General features: G+C 51.7%; 1 protein-coding gene and 1 long non-coding RNA gene across 5 annotated transcripts in view; one reads left to right on the top strand and one right to left on the bottom strand.

Moving 5' to 3' along the window:
• LOC116157715 (uncharacterized) overlaps positions 1-3086 on the bottom strand; it is a 41757-nt gene extending 38671 nt beyond the window's left edge. For 2 of the 3 annotated variants that reach the window (XR_010384426.1, XR_004141846.2), the window contains exons 1-2: positions 2819-2947; positions 21-1571 (exon numbers count right to left, since the gene is read on the bottom strand). This is a non-coding gene — a long non-coding RNA (uncharacterized LOC116157715). Of the gene's footprint in view, positions 1-20; positions 1572-2818 lie in introns of all 3 variants that reach the window. The other variant, XR_010384427.1, reaches the window with a different exon arrangement.
• A 37-nt stretch (positions 3087-3123) lies between these two features.
• Positions 3124-18230, top strand: part of AKAP1 (A-kinase anchoring protein 1) — a 30601-nt gene continuing 15494 nt past the window's right edge. The window contains exon 1 of one of the 2 annotated variants that reach the window (XM_031468091.2): positions 3124-3227. The gene's annotated coding sequence lies outside the window, so the exon portion shown is untranslated. Of the gene's footprint in view, positions 3228-3421; positions 3478-18230 lie in introns of those variants that run through there. The other variant, XM_031468090.2, reaches the window with a different exon arrangement.

An 18230-nucleotide genomic window follows, 5' to 3' on the forward strand; every position in this document is an offset into this window, starting at 1 on the left:
TGTAATTTACAGAAACCTACCTGTCAGGTGGACGGCTGCCTCCCATAGGTCCAGCCACGGCTTCTCTCTTTCATCTCCTTATCAGAAGGATGCTTCGTGGGTGAGTCAGAATGAGGAGCAGTTACAGGATTTAAATGACTAATAGCATCAGGTTCTTTTCTCATCATTTCCACTTAGTGGAGAGGGCAACTTCTTGATTAGATCAGAGTGGATACCTTCTCCCTTAGACAGGCTCTGCCTTCTCCTCCTCCTTCACCTCCTCCTCCTTTTTTGGTCTCCTTTGCATGCTTTCTTTTTCACCTCCTCCTTCTGATTGACATATTCCTTTTTTTTTTTTTTAATATATAATGTTACCTTCTGTCTTGCTCTATGCACCAGATTCTATTCTTTCTCTCTCTCTTTTTAAATGTCAGGATTAGAGAATGTGATAGAAGCCATCCATATCTATTTCCACAGAAGAATGCCATACTTAGAAAACCATTTGAGCAACTGCAGGGACTTCATAGATGTCCAGAGGATATTTTGTGTATCTTTGTTTAAAATTCCTGCCTTAAAGCAGACTTTTGCCCATTGTGAGCTCATGCTCAGGTTTATGTCTAATAATAGAATCCTATTTCCTCATGGCCAAGTTCTGAGGACCTCCTTCCATTCTCACCTTCCTTCTCATTCCTCCACCTTCTTTTCTCATACTAGGATCACCCTGTGACCTCTGAACTGCCCTGACCCTGTGGCCACCTCCAGCTGCTGGGCTGGTCTCTAGCTGTGATTACAGTTAATCTGTGTTCTCACCTTTTCCCCTGGCCCTTGTGTCCTGTACTTTCCCTAGTGTTTCCATTCTCCCACTCTTCTTTTCTCCCTGTAATTACTCCTCATATCCCGGCAGGCCTTGCCCTTGTACCCACACATAGATGGGACCGACATATCCATTCCATTTGCCCCAGCTTTCTGTCCCTCCTTCCCATAATCATATTCACAGCCCATCCCCGCCTTTCTTCCGCTCCTTCCCTCTCTCCATTTTCCCTACAACCTCTCCAGTTCCTACCCCAGACATCATTTTCTCAGTTTCTTCCCTATAGACATTTCATACCTCCACTACCACCAGCTAATTGTCTTTTTAAAAAATTATCCACTTTTGACATGATTTTCAATACGTATTTGTTGTTCCCACTCAGACCACTTCTCTGAGTTACAGGCTTGCATATCCAGCTCAACCACTATCTGCACTTGGATGTTACAAAAACAGTACAAACTTAACGCGTCCAAAATGAAATAAATGCTTCTCTGTCCCCATCTTCGCCCATCTCAGTAAACTTTTCCCCATTTCGCACAGTAACTCAGGCTAGGGAAAGCATCATTCCCTTTTCCTTACCCCCCAAAACAGAAGTTTGTCTTGTTGCTACACCGTCCAAAATATTTACTGAGTCCAAAGCAGTCTTTTCATGTGCACTGTCGTGGCTCTTGGCTCCACCAGCATCACTTCTCACCTGGACCACTGCAGCCGCCTCCCAACTGGTCTCATGCTTCTCTGCTAGTCTTCTTCAAGTCGATTCTTTCCACAGCAGCTACAGCTCCTGTTTAAAACGAGAAATTATATTGCATTACTTTCTACATATCCCTCTATAATGGCTTCCCATTCACTCACTAAACACACTTTTACTGAGTGCCCTCTATGTGCCATACCCTCAATGATAACTCCACTCATGAGATAAAGGAAATATATAATATGCGGATAGTGGTAAGTGCTGTGAAGAAAAATAAAGAAGGCATGAGGGACAGGGAATTGTATGTGTGTCTGCGTTTACATGCGTTTACATTTTAAACACAACTCCAGGGAAAGTTTCACTGAGTAGGTGCTCTTTGAGCAAAGGACTTGAAAGAAGTGAGGGAGTGAGCTCTGCAGAGTATCCCAATTGGAGGGAATAGCAAGAGCAAAGGCCCTGAGGTGGAGGTATGTCTGGTTTGGAGGCTGAGCAGAGTAGAATAAAATCCGAGCTTTACTATGGTTATAAAGTAGTGCAGTCCCTGTCCCCAAACTCCAACAACCTCCTCCCTTTTCAGTCACCAACCTTCTTTTCCAGCACTCTCCCCACCTCACTATATTCCATCCAGAAGTTGTTTCCTGCAACACAGTCAGCGTTGTTGCCTCTGCTAGAATTCTCCCCTACCCTTATTCTCAAATACAATTTGCAAGGCTAGCTCCTTCTCATCAAGTAGGTTTCAGTTTAAATTTCACCTTAGGCTTTTTTGAACCACAGAACCTAAAACAGGTCTCTTTTTGTTATTTCTTTCCTAATTGTTTCCTTCATGGCACTCACTACACCATGCAATTGGGATTTATATATTTATATATGAAGTTATACTTACAACTCAATAGGCAAATAGTATCTCATGATCATTTAAATTTGCATTTGATCACTAGTGAAGATTAAACATGTTCCTAAGTAATGGTTCTTAGCATGATCTCTTTTTTATATTCCGCTCAAATGTTTACTTAAAGTCCCTATGTCACAAGAAAGCAGGCCTGGCCAGCTGGAACACCCCGTTGTCCACCTGCATAGAGGGAACTTATTTTCCCAGGTTTCCTTGTGGAGTCAGTGATGATGACGACTACCTCTTGGCAGAAATTATTCCAAAACCCCACTCCATTTAAATGAAAGTCTGTTTCACTTCGACATCACCAAGTTGTGAAAATGGGCAAGAATGCTAAATTTCAGTGGTCCCAGGTACTCCCATTGCGCAGTATTACTGAGCAATTACTAATGGCCATTTAATTAATTACGTGTACAGTGTAATGATGCATTACACTGTGTATACCTACACAAGGCGAGGCAAGGAGAGCCCTGCCCCTCACCAGCCCCTCCGCCTTTTCCAGGGACCTTTCGGTACCGAGGCAGGCAGATGGTCAAACCGGCCCCTCGAGATCGCCCCGAGCCGAGGTGGGCGAACCTGCGCTGCTGGGCCGCCGAGGCAGAGGTTCGACGTTGCAGGGGCGGGTTCTGAAGCCTCCAGCCAGGACTCTCTCCGGAGCCCCACCGAGATTACAACTCATCTCGCGAGAGCACGAGCAAGGCCGGGCGGCGGGCGGCGGCGGCGGCGGGCGGCGGGCGGCGGGCGGCGGGCGGCGGCGGCGGCGGCGGCGGCGGCGGGATGTTGGAGCTCTAGACCGCGCCCCCTCTGGCGCAGCTGGGAGAGGCGCGGCGGGAGCGGCCCGCGGCGCGCAAGCGCAGGTGAGCGGGGCGGGCACGGGGCACGAGGGCAGGGGGCGGGGCCTTGCGTCTCGCCGCGGGCACGTCGCTGCGCGTCCTCAGTATTTAATGTCTCTGTGTTCCACCCGCCTGGGCGAGCACGTGGGGGAGCGGCCCGAGAGCTACGCTGCGGGGCCGGACCGTTGGACAGAGGCGGGGGCGCGGGAGCTGGGGGGCCGGGGGGGTGGCGGCGGCGCGAGGACTCTGCATCCCGACGGTCGCCGAGGAGCTGGTAAGTTGGGGCCGCTGGGGAGCAGCTGGACCTGGGACCACCTGCCGAGCCCCTAGGGCGACGCCGTCGAGGTGATGGTGAGCCTAGGGTGCAGGTGCGAGGTGCGTCGCGCGCCCCAGGTGTCCCGGAGCTTGAGGCTCCCGACTCCTAGCGCGTGCAGAGGGGCTCCGGCCCGTCGCCTGCTGTCAAGCAGGCCCTTTCCCTTTCGTCGCCTGCGCGCCCCCTCGTCTTCCCCCGCCGGGCTCTTGCTGACAAATCGCGTGTGCTTGCCTGGGGCCGCGCTCTGCCACCGCGCAGTGTCCCCCACGCGCGTCACCATCATCGGGGGCAGGAGGCAAGGGTGCGACACCTGGGGCACCCCTCTGCGGCTTAACTTTCTCCGAGAGCTCACACCCTCTGGTGAGACAGACCTGAACGCGTCCCACCCAAGGTCGCCCAACCCCACACGCGTTTACTTTTCAAAGGTCGTATGTACCCAATCTGATCCGGGAGAGGCGGCGGCGGGCCGGCTGTGGGCAGAGCTAGGTGCTCACAAGGGCGAGGAGGTGTCCCAAGGCCCGCGGGCACCCCCTTCCCGCTGCTGGGGTTTGGAGTTGAATTGGTCGCTTCAGGAGCCTCACCCAACTTCCGGGCTTCTTTATGTCGCCGTGGGTGCTCCCCACAGAGGCCCGGCGGTTGGTAAACTCGAGCAGGTAGCCCAGCCTCTGGGAGTTCAGTGCGGTGAACCAGGGGAAGGGGCTCGGTTTGCGGAACCGGGAGGATGAGCTAGGAGACGGGTTGTGATTGGAACCCTGCTGCGGGCGGAGGGACCGTTTGAACCGAGTTAGGGTTCCAATGGCAAAGGCTGAGTGTCTCTCGAAAGGATTAGCTTTTAGCCCCTCAAAAGGTGTCCGGAGAGGCAGAGGCCGTCTTGCCCTGAGTGCCCGCTGACTTCATGCCCGGGGGCGCGTGGGTCACGTGTCACGCTCTGCCTGCACTCCCTTCCCGCTCCGGCCCCGAGGGACCATGCTAGTTGCAGGGTTACAGGTCAAAACGTGCTTGGACAGGCCTTGGTCTGGATGCCTCCGGGGTGGGATTTTACCAGTTCTACTATTTTGTGCCCTTGGGTACCGGTCCTTCTGTTTCCTCTCCAAGGGAGGCACAGAGAAGGAAAGGAGCTGTTGGGGGCTGGTGGTGCCGAATTGTCTCGGGACTGCATGGGGGCTCTGGGCATTTCGCGGTCTCTCTCTTCCGCCGAGGTGCTGAGGTTGGCCAGCGCCTTCTTCCCCTCAGCCGCGGCTAACACAAACCCGGTGCACTTAACCCCAGGTGTAGGAGGAGGCCTCTCAAGCCAGGGAGGGTGTATGGGCAGGGCAGTTAGGTTAGGCTAGCTATCCCCTATTGAAGTGCAGGCTACTTGGTGTTTAAATGTGTCTCCTGCAGGAACATCTGGGTTGCTGGACACCTGGTACAATGGTATCTCTTAGTTGTTTTGCTCTTCAGCCGCCCCCGCCTTGGCCAAAATTATTAAGAAACACCAGTCACAAAAAACTATTAATTCTGGCAACTAGTCACCTTACCATGCTCTTGTAAACTAAGTCTTTCAGTAAGTCCTTCTCAAATTTGTTTTTTTTTAAAATTATAAGCTTGGGGTCTTAGTAAGCACCACCCATCATCTTTGCTCTTAAAGATACAGAGCATCTTTGAAATGAAGAGAGGGCCGCATGATTTGATCATTTATCAGATTCCTCTGTTCTTGGCTTTCAAGTGGTTCACCTGCTGATTATTTAAGACTTTCTCAGCATGGGAAACCGGGTAATTTGGGGAGAGCTTTTTGACTTGTGTTGAACCTTTCCTCTTTAACCTCTAGTTTTGTGGGTCCTAGGTAATAATTCTTGGGTATATTCTCAGAGGAAGAATGGCCCTAGTCTAGAGTAGTTTCTCTGGATCCTGCAGATATGCAAATCCTTGAAGCTTCAATGCCTCCCCGGACTAAGTAGGCTCTATTGTCATACCTATTGTCAAGTAATGGCCCCAAATTTGCAGGTAACTGATCCCCGCCAAGCCTGTGGGCGAGACTGGTCTAATGGATTTGTGTAGTTGGAGCCTTGTGTGAATATCGGTTCCTTCTCCCCACTGTTTTCTAGGAAGTACATTCTACCTGGCCACTGCAGGATGACCGTGAAGGTGCCTGTTGTAAGTGCCTGCACAGGTGCCAAGGAGATGTGTCTCTAGCATAAGGTTGCTCAGCATTAATATTTTAAAGTACTTTGTTTTGCTCTACCTGGTAACCCCAATTTTTCCTGGGCTTTGAGCCCCAACCAGGTCATATCCGTGTTTGTGGGTGGAGGCTAGTTTTAGGCTTTGCAGGGTTCTGCCTCATCCTAAAGACAAATTGAGGTAATATTTGTGGGATGCGGCAGTGTGCCTGGTACATGATGGGTGCTCACGCTTTTTTTTTTTCTCCTCCTGATGAGTTTCTGAGACTGACATTAAGATTCTCTTGCATCAGCTAAGTGACTTGAATTTTAATTAAAGTACCCTACCCCCCAACCTCTGACCTGGAAACTTGGTTGGAAGGAAAAAAACAAATTGGTTTCCCCACACTCTTTGCCAGCCAGCCTCCTGGCTCGAGCGAGCCTGCAGCACCCCATGTGCCTGGCCCACTGGTGCCTTCCAGCCCGTTTCCCCTGGGCCACTCCTTCCTAATCTTTCTGTGAGTCTAGAATGAAAGGGCTGCGGCGTGCTGTGTCGTGCTATTGTGGGGCAAGTCAACAGTTGTGGGTAAGAGTTAGTACCTTTAGCCCTTCTGAGGCGTTTCCCTCTGCTCTGGGGAGGTGGTGGGTCCTCTGGGCCTCTTGTCCCACTGAAATCGTTTCATACTGTTTAGTTGCTAATCTGTGTGGGATGTATTTTAATCCTAGACCTTGCTTCCCAGGACAAGTTCTGTTTCTTCCACATCCCTTTCTTGTGTTAATGCCCCATGCAGATTTTACCTTTGATCATTTCACATTAAGTACCCCTTGTATGTGGCGGTCCACTGAGCTGCTGGCCCTGGTACCTGATGTTGAACTTGGGCTGTGCAAAACGATGACAATGTTCTGAGTAGAACAGAGGGGCTGGAGAATAGCCAGTGGGGACATGGGAACTAAAATTGAGGGGGTGCCTTTTCCTTAACAGTTGCTCTGCTGGGTGAGTTACAAGCACACACATCCTTAATCCTTTAATCCTCACACCTCTGAGTACAGTTGAGGAGGGTGAAGCTGGAGGTCATTTGAGATTGTTTCAACGGCTAATAAAAATACAAATCGAGGGGTAGAGACACCGGCAGTTGTGGCTTTGGGCTTAAACTAGGTCCTTGGGAGGGCTTTTGTGAGACGAACAGGGAGTCACCAAATCCATGGGCTTTTCGCCTGGTCTTTCTGCTGCTTTCTAAGCAGATCGTTGCAAGGAGGGTGTGTGAGTTCTCATGCAGCATTCTGAGGACTGGCTTTCAGTAATAAGGAGCTTTCAGGGTGTCCTTTTCCTCCTAAATGCTTCTGCTAAGCGATCTTTGTTCTGTCCAGGTCCTTGCCATTTGAGTGTTGCTACTGCTCCATTTGATAGTTTGCAGCAGTTGACAAGAAACATTCTGTCCCCATCTGGTAGTACAGGCCGGCTGCCTTCACTCAGCTGGTCCTCACTGAGGCCCATGCACTTAGGAACGGAGCAGGGCCCCAGGAGAGTTCGGGAAGTAAAGGTATGTGGCGCTGAAGGCTGATAAGGCCTGTTTCTGCAATGGGCTTAGCTAGCAAGAGCCCTGGATTGGGGGTCGGGGTAGGCGGTGAGATCTGGGTGCAGCTTTCAGGACTGAAACCTGGCTGGGGTTCTGGGCAGGTCTGTTGGTCCTCTGGGGTCTGTTTCTTCAGCTGGTAAAAGACAATTGGTCATTGTCAAAGGCATCCAGATTTTGCTCCTGGGAGCCCTGGAGTCAGTCAGTGCCTCAGGGCTGCTGGGAGGTGGAGTTGCCTGCAGGGTTGTGTGTTTGGGCTGAGGATGCATGGCTCAGTGGTTTGTACAAATCAAAGACTGAAAAAACTCCAGTCCACTGTTTTGGGCGCATTTGAAGTTTGCTTCGCTCTGAGGTGCTACTGTACTAAATATTTTTATTTTTTACGAGATCTGTGTTCTTATCTTGTAAATCTGTCTTTAGGAGGGTCTAGAGTTGCCTTGTCTATAAGGTCACAGTCATGTGTGACTAGTGAAATTTTAATTTTTAAAGCATTAAATGAACTTTAAAAATTAGTTTCTTGGTGACAGTCACATTTCAAGTGCTCAGTAGCTCCATGTGGCCAGCGGCTGCAGGACTGGACAGTGCCGATCCAGAACGTGCTCAGCATCACGGAAAGCCCTGTTGGACAGCACTGGTCTTAGTTCTTTGCCCAGTTCTGGCAGCTTCCTCGCCTCACCTTGTAAAGCATCCCGTTCGGGTCTTCATCGTCTGTATTCCACAAACCCAGCAGCCTTGGTAATAGGTTGTTTATCAGCTGTCTCCACGGCATGTTAAGAAGCAAGTTCTAGTCTGCCAGTTTGGAGGACAGTGATCAGTTCTGAAACAGTTTGAGCATTGAGTGGAGTGAAGGGTCTGCAGATGGGAGCTTAAAGTGGAAAGCTAGGCACTAAGCCCTTGAAAAGCTGTGTTGCTTTGAGAGCTTCTTTATGATCATAAAGGTCCTTGCTGGTTCTCCAAGTCTCCCAGGCCTTGGCCGTCAGAAGTCAGCAGACTTGCTATTTAGTCCTTCACTCACCTGATGACTGCAGGATCGCAGTGGGCCCTCTGTTAAACCAGGTTGCAGACAGCTTGCAAACAAGTGTCATTTCCGTTCTGCCCCTCAGTCCATCTCAGTGTTAGGCGTGTCCTGGCAGAAGGCACCGGGGAGAGTTGGGCCACAGTGGGGATCCTGAAGTGTGGCTGTGGGGCAGGCTCTGCAGAATGGGCTTGATTCCTCTAGTCCCAGGTGTGCTTGCTTTGGACCCTGCTAGGCTGACCTTAGGCATATCGTGGGAACTCCCTTTTCTTGGGGTCAGGCAGAAGATGGACACTAGACATTTACTGAGCACCCACTGTACACCTGACATCTCAGGAGGGTTTTTTCACATTATTTCCTTTATATTCTCTCTCAGCCCTGTAAGGTGAAGAATTTGTAGTTTGTGTATGCGAAAACTTAAGGCCCTGTGGAAGGTAATCACTCATCCTAGGACGCGCACTGGGATGACTAGGGACCTTGATTGGGATTCAGTGTCTCTAGCTCCATGCTTAGAGGCTGTTTCTTATTTACTGCCCCATTTTCCCTCCAGCCTCATCCAGAAAGTGAAACTGGGCATTTAAAAGAGTGAGATCATTTATCCCACAAATTGATTCAGACTGTTAAGTCATTCCAGCATCATTTAACCCTAGGAAGGAGGTATTTGTATCCCATTTCTTAGGATGTTATTATTTTACAGGAAACGGAAGTTAAGGAGCTTACTCTTTTTATCATTAGAATTATGCAACCATGCAGTGCCTTCAAGCTGCACAAGTAATGACTGACCAAGAGCAGACAGCCTCCTAGACAAGGTAGCCATGCCTTAGGGCCTGGAAAACTGCTCTGGGTCACCTGGTTGAAAAGATAGCCTTGAAGTCACTCATTCTCTGGCTAATAATAGTGTGGCCTTTCAGACCTCACGCAGGGGTCAGGAGACTGTCCCTTGGCCCTCAGCAGGCTGTGGCCTGAGAGTGTCTTGATCCCTGTTGTAGGAGGCAGCAGGATCCTTCCAGCCCAGCCCTCAACCTCCAGTGGTCCTGCCCCCGCCCCCCTCCCCACCGCTGCCTTCTTGCCTGGGCTGGGAGGACAGGTCTCTGTCCCCTGCTTCCTGCCCCTTCAAAGAGAAAGGAGGAGTGAGTGGCTCCCTTGGAGCTGCCCTGGAAAGGAGGCGTACACTGGGATGGGCCTGAGCTCTGTCTCTAGTGAGAAAAGGCCGCACTGAGGATAACCTCCTTGCTTTGTCCTTTGACTTTGGTGAGGCCCGCCTGGCCAAGCATGTGCTGTCCTGCTATTTTTAGCAGGCGGTATCCTTTAGGAGGGCCACGTGCATGTGGCTTCAGTGTACAAGGCAGGTCCTGGTCCTAATTGGGAAGGTTAGGGGGTTAAAGCTACCCTAGAGACTGTCATGGGGTGTGTTTTGTTGAGGGAGTGGCCACTTGAGAGGTCCCTGGGGCTGTCTTTTCTGTCTGCACCTGTGGCCGGGGCCCAGTGCTGCTTCCTGGGCCAGGCAGCCATGTGACCCAGGCAGCCCAGGGAGCTGGGTGCTTCCTTGGTCTGGACTTCCCTAGGGAAGGAGCTCTGTAGTCCTGCCAGCCAGTTTCTCAGGAAATCACATACTCCCTTTTTCATGGGAAGTCACCCAACCTGAGGGCAGACCACTAACAACTCTGTGAAACTATGCATCTGCTGGCAGCCTGGAAATTGGTGTCCTCCGGCTTCAGCCAGAATAAAACTATGAGAGGAAAACCGCTGCCGGTCAGCGGGAATTCTTACTGGGGAGCCACCGGGGCTGAAGAGATCTGCAAAAGGGTGTTTGACAAACTAGTTTTGTTCCTCGCAACCATCCTTTCTCCCTCACTACCTTTTTTTTTTTGGTTCTAGCTTGGAGCTGCCAACTCCAGCCCATCTATCTGTTTCTGATTAAGAAAGCTTCGAACCATATAAGGTCCTCTGTTGCCTATGGTTTATGTTGGCTGGAGAGCAAGGTTGTTTTCGCAAAGTCTGATTCAAAGAAGTGGCAAGGGCTTCTGGGTGTCTGTGTGTGTGTCCCCTCTGCCCCCAGCTGCCCCTTCTCCCCGGACCCCGAGGCGGGGGCGGTGCTGGGCCGCCTGATTGGAACAGATTCATCTGAGGGCGTTGGGGGCCGAGGATAAGGGCCTGGCCGCGGTTCTCCAAGGCTGACATAGTGCTGTGACCCTGGGGCTTCCTGGCAGAGCCGTTTGCTGAGAACTCAGGGTGAACCCTGTGGCCTCACGCAGTGTGTGCCTGCCATACCACAGAGGGGCCCTGGCCTGGAATGGGTCCTGGAATCGGCTTCTGTTCATTGAGACCTATGGCCCCTCGGCAAGGCGGCCCCCCTCTCCGGAGGAGGTTGGGTGAACCTGTTCCTCCGGGTTCTTGACCTTCAGCTTCTGCCCAGATGCTGGGGAGCAACTTCTCAGACGGCAGCCCTCCAGCCTCATCTTTGCCTCCCCTTCCTGCTGTCCCTTGAGTCAGCCAGGCTTGTTCCTGCCTTAGGACTCTGGCACGTCTTCTCCCTGCTGGAACTTTCTCCCCGTCTCCTTTTCCTGGCCCTCCCAGATCTTGGCACAGCTGCCCCTTGCGGTTCCCTCTGCTGCCACCCCTGCAGAGAGGCCTTTCCTGACCTTTTGCTAAAGCTCCTCCTCTCCCAAGCACGCTTCATCCGGCCTTTCTCAAGCTGGGCTCCTTAGTCCCATTCTGGATGCACAGGAGTAGAGTTAATTCATTGCATCAGGGGATGCCAGGGGCGTCCTCCAAACCTGCTGAGAGGCTGCAGGTTTATTCTGTTGGTTGCTGCATTTTGCAGGCTCCCCACCCCTCCCTCCACTTTTGCTTCCTGAGGGCTCCCCACACCTCCCCGCCCCTACTCCAGTGGAACCTGGCTCACGGTGGGTATTAGAATCTTTATTAAATGGCTGGCCCTGAGGGGTCCTGCTCTGTGATGCTGGGCTAGACCGCAGTGGGGTGGGGAGACCTGATGCCTTGTCTGAAGGGTCTAGCTGTCGGCAAGCAGGTTCTCCTTGTGATTGTTACTGTATGTCAGCAAGGCATTTGGTCTCTGAAGCAAGATTGGTATCAGTTATTATGGGAAAATCAATATGTTTGCACATAGATGAATTGACACTGATACATATTTATTGTGATGGTTAAGAAGAAACATAAAGCTATATAGTCATAGAGCATCCGTCGTACTTAAGAATGTATTAAGTTTCTATCAAAGCGTTGCTTGTAGAAAGATTTGACTTTTGACTCTGCATCAGGTTTGGAAGAACAGCCCTTTGCCCTGGGTGCTCCCCCATCCATCCTGTTCTCTTCCAGAGGCAGCTAGTCTAGATAGTCGTCCCTTGGCCTCCTTGGGGGTTGGGTCCAGGACCCGCCGAGGATATCGTAACCCAAGGATGCTCAGCCCTCTGTCCGCAGATTCTGCATCCACGGATACGGAGGGCCAACTGTATTTCTAAATAGTATACTACTCCTTTCTTTTTTTCCTTCTTCCTTTTTAAAAATATTTTTTTCTATTCTGGAAGGTAAGGACTTGGCTCATTCCTACACTTTTTTTCCCCTCATCGTCTCAGTGTAGAGGTAGCCCAACTTTTGGTCAAGTTATTATTCGGAGTGTCCAGCGTTGTGATGTAAATATTGCTTATGGCTGCAAAGTTCTTAGTTCTCTGCATCTCCTTTCTTGTCTCCCCCCACCCACCTTCTCATTTCCTTTGTTTCCTGAGCTTAGTTTCTGTTGTATCTCTCGCCAGTTCTGACTCTCCCCTGGGCCTTGGCAGTCCAGCTTCTGGCCTTGGCAGACGCTCTTCTTGCTGCACTTGAAGGTACCTCATACTCAGCAGTTCCGTGTCGCTCCTGGGGAGCACTCCTGTCCCCGGCCTCCCCCATCCCCTGCATCCTGGGATTTCCTCCTCCCCTTTTCTTGTGTTGCTTCCTGGATTGGGGCCCCCTCCTTTCTTGTTTTACTCCCTTGTCTGGTGGGAGAGTGTGCAGGCCCACCAGGAGCAAGCTGATGCACACAGGACAGGCCCCTTGGGAGGCATGGGTTGGGCTGTGCGGCTGAAGACAGGAGGGTTACAGAGATCCCTTCCACCACACCAGCAGGAAACCTGGCTTTTCTTTATAGACTAATTTAAGTGAGAGGGGATCTGGACTTGGGGGCCAGGCAGTGGTGGAAATGAAAGTGCGTGCTGAATGGGGCAGGCCATCCCACCTCGGCTCCCATAGTGCTGGCATTCAGGCCAGTGTCCTCTCTGCTCACCCCAGGACATTAGAACATTCTAATCTGGGAGGGCCGGCAGCCTGCTTCCTGTTGGTCCACCACCCTAGCCAGGACACTTGCCTGACTCTTGGGCTGCACTTATCAGTTGAGCAGAGTCAGAGGGTGGCAGCACCAGGTCCCATGGGGAAGAGGTCATTGGGGGTTTTTGCCTGAAAAGAAACTGAAAGGCTTGAAAGGGGGCAGTGTGTTTGATTCATGTCTGTGCCTCACCAAGCTTCGTACCCTGTTGATGCCAATGAGTGTTTGACTGGGAATCACCTTATGCCTTTATGTGGTTTCTGAGTTGATCATGTTGTACCATCTGCCATTGGAAAAGTCAGTGTCTTACCTCCTTGCTTTTCCCACCCGAAGTGGTGCTGGGAAGAGCTTTCCCCTCACGCCAGCAGCTTTCCTGATTCCTTTTGCAGGCACACGCCATCCTTCTTAGTTCTCACGTGAGCACACCTGCATACCGTTCGGGCAGTCTTGTGTAGCATTCTGTGGTCATGGGCAGGAACTCTGTGTGCCTAGGGACACTTCCCTGGCCCCGGCTCTCCCCATCCGCAGAACCCTGTCAGAATTCACTTGTGAAGCAAAGAAGTTGCCGAGAGCCAGGAATGAGGGCAGGATAGATGCCACATAGTCATTCGTATCCCTATCCTCAGGTGAAGCAATGGGAAGACCTAGGAGGTGCTGATTTTCCTGTATCATTTGAAGGCTAATGAGACTGGACCACTGTGGGTTTGGTCAGAGGAGGAGGAGGTGGGTAGGCAGTTCAACCCTGTGTGGGTCCCTGTTTTCTCAAGTTTCCCAAACTGGGACTTTAATTGACTTTAATTTTAATTGAACTGGAGGAGACCACGTCCAGATGGAACTTTTTGCTTCTGACTTTCTTTACCTGGAGCTCTGGTACCAGACCCCGACCACTCTGGCTAGAGACGGCTTCACCAAGCAGATGCTCCCACCCAGAGTCTCCCGGAGAGCAGCAGAAAGTGTCCTGTGACTTTTGTCAAGACAGCTGGTCCACCCAGGAAGGGCGATGTGGCTGGTGTGGCTGTGCTGGCTCACCTGGCTGCCCTGCGGGCCCATCACAATGGAGGGTGTGGGGACAGTCCCACTGTGAGCTGGTGGAATCTTCAGGTGCCAGCATGAGTCACCACTCCCTCAGGCCCCCTAAGGATGATAGTAACAACCCTGTGAACACCGGCTGGGCCAGAGACCAACACGCCTGAGGCATGGCCCCAGCCCTCTGATTCCTGGGCCCTAGCCATGCTGCTGAGGGTGAGTGACCCAGCCCACCATCGTCCCCCGCCCTTGGTGGCAGGACCAGACACTGCCCAGCAAGGTAGGTGCTGGCCGTCGTGGCATTTATCCAGCTCTTGTCTTTCCCCCAGGTCTGGGGGGACACCCCCAGCTCTGCGTGGTCCCCTAGGTAGCCACCAACTGTCTGTGGCTACTTGGATTTAAATGAACATAAATAAAAGATTCAGTTTCTCAGTCACACGGGTCATGTTTCAAGTGCTCAGTAGCCCACTGTGAGTAAGTGACTGCTGGTACTGGCTGCAGTCACCCCTCGGGGATTGCCCAGGCCTTTGCCCCTTGTGATCTGCTCTGCTTTGACTGTGTCACAGCTGCCACGACTTCTTCTCGTTGTCCTGACAGTGGAGGTCAAAATCCTCATCCGGCCCTGCCCGCTCTTGGCTCTGGCTCCCGGGACTTGGTTTCATTCTGCTCTGGGGTCTGCTGCCCCCTCCACCCTCAGAGGCGTCTTGGGTTTATTTCTGTCTCCAGCCCACCGTTACAACCTAAGGAAATCCTGGCCTTCTTTGAGACGGCCCCCGTGAGTTCTCGTTGCCTGCTTCTGAAATGGGGCCCAGCTTGGTGCAGCTGTGAGAGAGACACGGGGACTCTTCCATCTGGGTTGTGAGCTTCTGGCGGCCAGAAGCTTTCTTGCAGTGACTTCAACATACTTGAATGTATGTGTGTAACCTCAGCCTGATGAGTTAGGTAAATGTGTCCTATACACACCTTGTAGTGTTGGTTAAAGACCTCTGTGTGTGTGGCTTTCCTCCAGCAAACTCGGAGGCAGGGGATGCCCATGACATTGGTCTGGCTGGCAGCCTGCAGTTCTCTGAGTGCAGTGGCCGCAAGTGCTGGTCGTAGGTTCTGGAACATGTAGCTGTTCCCTGTCCTTGGAAGACCCCCTTCAAGGGGGAAGCCCCTTAGCAAGAATTCGATGTGCCAGGCACTCTAGTGATGGGTTGTCTTGAACCTCCTGTTGGTGAACAGCCAGGGACAGTCTTTGGCAAAGTGAACACACAGCGCTGAAATAGTGAATGGAATGTTCAGATCTCGACCTGGAGAGTGTATAAAAGTCCACTCGGGACGTGGTAGATTGGGCTCCACAGGCCGGGCCCAAGCCCACGCTGGACGTGGAAGGCTCTTGGCTCTCTCAGCTCTTTTATGATTGATTTTCCCCATGAGTTAATCACATGCAGCCCTTTCCCCACAACAACCACAGCCAAACTGTCCCACTCACTGGAGCCACCACTCTTTGTGCCATTCCCAGAGATTTGTTTTCCTGTTTAGCAGAAGCCACTAGACTGTGGTCACTGGACTGGTCCTCAGGGTTGGGAGTGAGCCCGTTACTTCTCCAGAGGTGAGCTGTCCCGAGAAGCTGCAGGTTCCTCTGGGAGCAAGATGAAATCTCTTTAGAACCTGGAGTGGCCAAGCCTTGTGGGCTGCAGCACGTGCCTGCCTCCAGCTCTGTGTGACCACCGGGCAGCCGGCCAGCCTGCATCTACTCCCGGGCAAATGGACCTGCTAAAAATAAGCAGGCAGGCATTCAGTTCCGACAGATTCAAAATAGCCAGGTCCCCTCCCCACCAATGCGAGGCCTAGGCTCTGCATTCTTCGAGGCTTTTCCAGCTGGAGGCAGGCCCACCTGAGCATCCTGGGCCTCAAGAATGGGAGGCCCTGGGGGTGGGGAGGCCCCCTTCGATTAACTTCTGAGTGCAAAGGCTGTTAGACCTACCATGTTAAATGCCACATAGATCTTCAGAGGTTCAGGTTTAAAAAAAAAAAAAAAAAACCACACACGCAACCAAGGCCAGGAGAGCAACTCACAAGTCTGGGCCCAGAGGAAGTAGGTAGCAGTGAGCCTCGTGAGGCTGAAGTTGTGTGTGTGTGCACGAGTGCACACGTGAAGGGGCCCTGTCGGGATTCAGGAAAGGTTGGTCCTACCCAACCTGTCCAGGCCCACTGGACCATGGAGCGCAGGGAAAAGTGTACTTTACTGATTCACAAGTCTATTTGACTGAGGGTCCTACCTTCAGAGTTGGAGGCCTAGGAAGCGAGGGACTCTCCCTGACTGGTGGGAAGTGGGGCTCCCCATGAGGTGCCCCCAGCCTGCCACGCCCTTAGCACCGCCCCGCCAGACTCCGGAGCACACGCCTTTGGGTGGAGTGGCTGCTCATCCCAGGGCTCCTGGCTCCGTTCTTGGTGGAGCTGGCTCACGTCACTGAGCGAGTCCCCGAGCAAGTCCCCTGGTAGCGAGGAAAAGGTGAAGGAACTGTGTGTTCCCCTCCTATCTGGGGAATTGCATACCTCTTGTCAGGTGGGGCAGTTCCTGTCCCCTGGAGAGGGCGGGGCAGTGGCTCCTGGTCCCTCAACTCAAGGTCTCTGGGCTCTAGTCCAAGGAGTGAGTGGGGGGCACTGGAGTTCAGATGGGACATTCAGGATCCCATGGGTTGAGTGACACTGCCTCACAGTAGCAGTGTGAACTGCCTTTTAAGAGGCCCTCCTGGCACAGCATCAGAGGGTATTTGTCTGGCTTGGAAATGCAGAAACAGTGTTCCCTGAGCTGTTGTTAGCTGGGGAGCCTGTTCTGGGGGGCAGGTGGCTGTAGATAGTGGGTCTGGGGGCTTAGAGTCTTTGGGGAAAGAGCTGGGCTGGGAAGGTTAGGTGAGTAATGGCAGCGGTGCCCCTGAGCTTCAGAGCAGCAGGCAGGGAGCGAGTGTCCTGGCCCCAGGCATCTGGTTCTGCACCTTCAATCTGTCTTGATTTTTTAAAAAAAATTTAGGTGTGGGGGGGATTAGGTTTATTTATTCATTTGATGGAAGTATTGGGGGTTGAACCCAGGACCTCATGCATGCTAAACACACACTCTACCACTGAGCTCTACCCTCTCCACTTGCGCCTTCAGTCTGAGCTGGGACTGGGAACTGAAGAGATGAGGCGGTCAGGAAGGTCCAGGTTGTGTGTGGGTCTCTCGGGGCGCAGAACCAGAGCCAAGCTGGTTGTGTTGGGCCTCTGCATTTTTGTAGTCTAGGCAACTTCTGAGATCTTGGGGGTGGGGTGGGGACAACTGCTGGAGAGCAGACCCTGGGAATCAAATTTTAGTTCCAAAGGTGGGGGGTGGCTTCTCCCGGCTGTTTTGAGAAGCATTTTGTGTCTTGGGAAGCAACACACACACACACACACACACACACACACACACAAATTTAAGTCTGTGGCCTTAGGCCCTTGGTGTGTAGAACGGGGAGTCTGCCCCCTATAGGTTGTTAAGACATAGGAATCTTATTCTTTTCAGGAGAGCAGACAATTGCTAGGATACTATGGGAATCAGCACCATAAACCCTGCTGAAACAGGGCTGCCTGGTTATAAGGAAGTAGAATATACATTAGCTGACAAGAAGAAAATGTGCCTTCAGACCCCAGCCCCACCACCCCACGTCCTGTTGCGTGGGATCTCTGGGGTGGGACTTGATCTAACCTGACCACAGGCTGTGCACAGATTGCCTTGTCTTGAGTGTGCCCTCCCCCATAACCTCTTTTCCTTCTTGGATTTTAATTTTTTAATATGAAAACAAAGCAAATCTCCATAATCTACCACTTTCTGGGGTGTGTGCGTGTTGTTACAGAACAGTGATTCTCCAAGATGACTGCACATTGGGATCACCAGGTCTCACCCTCAGATTCTGATTTAATTGATCTGGGTGCCACCCTGGGATTTTAAGAGCTTCCCAAGTGATGCTATTAGGCATCCAAGTTGGAGAATCTTTGTTAAGGAAATTTAAAATCTCTCTTCCTGAAGGAAAGAAGGAAGCCTCTGCAGATAAAGAGAAAAATGAGTTTGAGAAGGTTTGTAGGCTACAAGGTCAATGTAGAAACCTTCCCCTCTCCCACAGCTGAAAGGCTGGGCGTGGATCCTTCCCTGTTTTTCCATGGGGTTATGTGGACATAGACATCGTGGGCATAACACACCCATGGGGGTCTACAGTTAGTATTTTCTGTGTCACGGCAGTTTTTCCATGTCAGTACACGAGGTCAGCTTCCTTCTCCCAAACTGGGATGTCCATGGGTGACAATATATTTAACAGCAATTCTTCTGAATTTTGTTTCCAGTGATGCCCCAGTGAGGATTCTTATGTAGACTTCTGCCTGTGGTTTTTTGTTTTTGTTTTTGTTTTTGTTTTTGTTTTTGTTTTTGTTTTTGTTTTTGTTTTTGTTTTTTTTCCAGAAAAGAATCCAGGTGTGGGATTTTTGGGTCATAGGGGTATGGTCACAAAGTTTTGAGGGGAGTACAGGCTTCTCCTTTCCTTGGCCTATACAATGCCTCATCTGCAGGAACCTGTTAAAGTGGGTTCAAGATTTAACGTGGAGTAGAACCTGGGTTCAGCCCCTTGGCTGTGCGACCTAGGACGGTA

The sequence above is a fragment of the Camelus dromedarius genome, chromosome 16, assembly GCF_036321535.1.
Source record: "Camelus dromedarius isolate mCamDro1 chromosome 16, mCamDro1.pat, whole genome shotgun sequence".
NCBI lineage: Eukaryota > Metazoa > Chordata > Mammalia > Artiodactyla > Camelidae > Camelus > Camelus dromedarius.